The following is a 4,409-nucleotide window of genomic DNA, read 5'->3' on the forward strand; positions in this document are numbered from 1 at the left end:
ATTGTGGCTATATTTAGAGCATCCAAGTCGATTCGTGCGGGCAAGGTCATCGCGGGCTAGAGTTTGGACAGGATCGAGGTAAGTAATGATTGTAAATGCTGTCCTAAGGGTATAAAACCCCGGATTTCACATCGTTGTGCTACATTGAGGTGACGCACATGCTAGATGACGAGCGTGGAGTCGTGCACCGTTAGGGATTGTGACTTGGTCCGTCCCGTATGACTGTGTAGTTGCGTATTTGATTTGAAATCTTGTGATATTCCATATTTTAGAGATTGATATTATATTTTGGGTTGTATGCCATGTTTGGGGCCTTGTGCCGACTTGTTGAGACCCTTAGGGGTATTTTCATTATTTTTCCTCACTCTATTTGTTTTGAAAGCATATCCTCAGTCGTGTTTTACCTATTTATTATTTAAATTTGATTTTATCACTTCACTTCTTAAAATGTGAAAACTGTTTGGGCTGAGTTCCCTGTTTTATTAATGGTCCGAGTGATTGTGAGGTTGATGACTGAGATAGACTGAGGGTCTGATTGTGAGGTTGAAAACTGATTTAGACTGAGGGTTTGATTGTGAGGTTAATGACTGAGAGAGGCCGAGGGCCTGGTTGTGAGGTTAATGACTGAGAGAGGGCGAGTGCTTGGTTGTGAGGATTATATATTTATTGATCGGACTGCACGACGCAACAATATATATATATATATATATATATATATATATATGGATCGGGCTGCCCGCCGCAACGATATAGAGCTTGGGCTGTAGGAACTCCTCCGGAGTCTGCACACCCCCAGTGAGCGCAGTCAACTATATATATGGACCAGCCTGCATGCCGCAACGATATTTGGATCGGGCCGCGCACCGCTGCGGTTACTATATGGTACCTATGGAGTGTGAGTGCTGAGTGTGAGCGCTGACTGGTAAGAGTTAAGTCATGAGTGACTGAGAGGCTTGCCCGAGGGGCTATAGATATACATGTACATGACTTATGCTTTGCCTGAGTGGCCTATTTATGAGCTTACTATTTTTCACTCCTCCTTAAAGTAAGTTTCTATTGAAAATGTTGATTTAAATACTGTTTTCACTCATCTTTAGGCCGAGCCTCTATTGAAAATGTTGAACAAATGCTTTAAACAACTCTCATTTAAACCGAAGTTTTTAAGTTATGAAATGGTTATAAATTTCTGTTTTGCCGAGGGCTTGTGTATGAACTTTGCTTTGCCCGAGGGGCTGATCATGATTTTCATCGCTTTCACTACACATATATATTTCATTAAACCTATATTGAAAAGGCTAGAAAGATATTTTCCAAAGGATTTTATCGAAGTTGGAAGTTTAGCGAAATTATTTGAGTGGTATCCTGTTTTGTGAACATGTTGTAATCATTGTGGTGCTATGACATGGTTTATGTGATTTCTTACTGCTCAGTCGCTATTTACTCTTATTACTTACTGGGTTGGTGTACTCACATTACTCCCTGCACCTTATGTGCAGATTCAGATATTTCTGAGCTTGGTGGCAGTTTCATCGGAGTTACCAAGGTAGCTGCCTGGCGATCGCGGTTTTGCTTTCTCCCTCTTTATTCTTCCTTATGTATTTTTGTGACGTTTCCCCGACCATTTTGGTCTTGATGTGGTTAGACAGTTGTAGTAGATGCTCATGACTAGTGACACCCCGATATCGGGTTTGTGTAATTATTTCGCACTTTTCTTTTAAATTTCATTATGAGATATTGGTTTATAAATAGTAAAAAACAATTTTTTTATTGAAAAAATGGTTGATTCGGGTGTTGTGTCGGCTGGCCTAGTTTTACGATAGGCGCCATCACGATCGGATCGATTTTTGAGTCATGACACCGATACGTATATAGATATAGTGAGTGTGCGTACGAGGTGTATGTTTCCAGTAGTGCGAATTGGAAGACATTTGAGTAATCTGCACCTTGCTCTCCCTGGGCTAACAGAACTACAGGGTTAATTTTGAATTGTCTCTTTGATAGTGATTACACAAACTATAATTAAAAAAAAAGCTATCATATACTAAATTAATAGAATAATTTAATTTCAACTTAAGAATAAACATGTTAGAAATTCAATTCATATATATTAATTGATAAATAAAAATATAATAAATAGCTTAATTTGAGAATTGAATTCAAATGCGAATGGATTACATTAGTAATTAGTATAAATTAAAAACAAAATTTTAATTCCTTAAATATAGGACATCAAATTGAAATTTTAGACCTAAAATATAATTAGTCTATTTAGCCAAGCTTCTAAAATCAGTTTATTTTGTAAAGTATTTTTTCTCAAAAGTGCTTTTCAAAAAAAGTAGGAGTAATGGCTTTTGGGCCACTTAAACTTGCACCGAATTTTAAAGCCGATACATAAATTTTTGATTTCTCATTTTAGCACACCAAATCGATAAAAATACTTATAATAAACCTCTCCCTCAGAGCGTGTATCTCAGTTTCTTGATATGAATACCAGGTCAGGTACTAAGACCATTTATTGTTTGACATTTGTAACATCTGGGTCCCATCCTTTTTAAAATTAATTTATCAAATTTTTAATTTTTGTTCTCTTTCCTTTCTTCTTCATCATAGCTCCTCCAAAACCTTCCCTTCTCCAACCACTATTTCCAATGGTAAAAATTCAAATATGATCAATTTATATCCTAGTATATATCTTAACCAAACCTCAATCTAGAAATTAGTCCAAACAAGCCATTAAATCTTCTAAAAAAAAATATCAAAACCATTCCGACAAGGTTTTCATTGGAAAAAATGGCATCTCATTGGCACTCGTCAAAATCAAAATTAATAGACCTCCTTGAGCACCTATTACTTCTCGCCCCTGAAAATTTTCAGTAATTTCGTAGTCTCAACCGGCCAAAGAAGATCACCGGAAACACTGTCACCGCCATACTTGTCGTCAAACTGAGAAAATGAGATAGACCAACCAACGCTAAAATGATTAATTTGTGGAGAAATGAAGAATGGCCAAGGGATTGTTCAAAGTCGCAACGAAGAGAAAGGAGGTGGAGGTGGGGGATCGGGAAGAAACTGTGGGGAGAAAGAAATTGGGATTGGGGTTGGGGTGGGGGTGGGGGGGAGAGTAAGGAAGAAGATAAGAAAGGGGTTACGGGGAGGGATTTAGGTTTAAGGACTTTTTTTATTTTTTATTTGTTTGTCTTTTATTTACTTTTCCTTTTTCTTATTCAGATTTTTAATATTTTTAAGTTCAGTAATACGCGTGACACTCTTTTTCTGCGTGATTAACATGCATTTTGACCACATCGGATGTGCTGCTGTCACATAAGCATAGTCAAAGGTCAAAGGTGAACACTTATAAGTAATCGATTGAGTTTAAGTGTTTAAATGGGAAAATCGAAAGTTCATATATCGGCTTTAAAATCCGGTGCATGTTTAGGTAGCCAAGAATCCATTTCGTCAAAAAAGTACTTTTGGTGAGAATCGTATTATATTTGGTTAATTAATATGAAAAGTAATTTTGAGCAACAATTATTGTTTAAAAAATATTTCTAAGTATATTCTTCTCAAAAGTATTTTTCAAAAAAAGTACTTTTGAGAAGAAGCTATTTTCACTTAATAAAAACTACTTATGCTTCTAGTCAAAAGTATTTTTTTCTTTTTCAAGCTTGGTCGAACACCTTAATTTTTGAAAAAGATAGTTTTGACAATTAAAATAAAGAAAGAAGTACAAATAAAATGAACCTCCAAAATCTTAAGTTAAAATAAGATAAAAAATTAATTAAAACAAATAAAAAAGTACAAATTATAAATGTCACAATTCCAAAATGAACCTCTTCTGAACATTCATAGGTCCTTCTCATTTTCCCTACCTGTACTTTCTTGGGTCTAATTATATCTCAACATTCAGATGCCTTCAACAACTCTCCAAAGGAAAATCATATGCTTATTGTAAACATGTAATTTTTGACCCTTCTCAAGATGTTACATATTTTAACGTAAAACATTTAATTTAGGTTTAGTATCGCTATTCTAAATAGTTTTGACTCTTTTACTTTATTTTTATTACAAAAAAGAAATCCGAAAAAAAAAATATTTTTATCTTTAGGTTAAAGTTAATTAGTATATTTATATTTATAGTAGTATAACATTTGAAAATAAAAAAATTAGTTTCATTTTTAGTATTTAGTTTTATATTAGTTTATTTTAATTTGGAATGATTTCTACATTTTATAGGTACATTGTACTATTTGATTTTCCTAGCCTAGATTCAAACCGAAAACATATGGTCCAACCCAATTCTCTAAATTCAAGTCCAATTATCCTTAGCCCAAAACATTAAGCCAATACTCATTCCCATTTGACCTAACCTAATTCATATTCCCTAAAGAATAACGCCTAAATTCCTAAAT

This window comes from Nicotiana sylvestris, chromosome 5 (genome assembly GCF_000393655.2).
Source record: "Nicotiana sylvestris chromosome 5, ASM39365v2, whole genome shotgun sequence".
In the NCBI taxonomy this organism is placed as follows: Eukaryota; Viridiplantae; Streptophyta; class Magnoliopsida; order Solanales; family Solanaceae; genus Nicotiana; species Nicotiana sylvestris.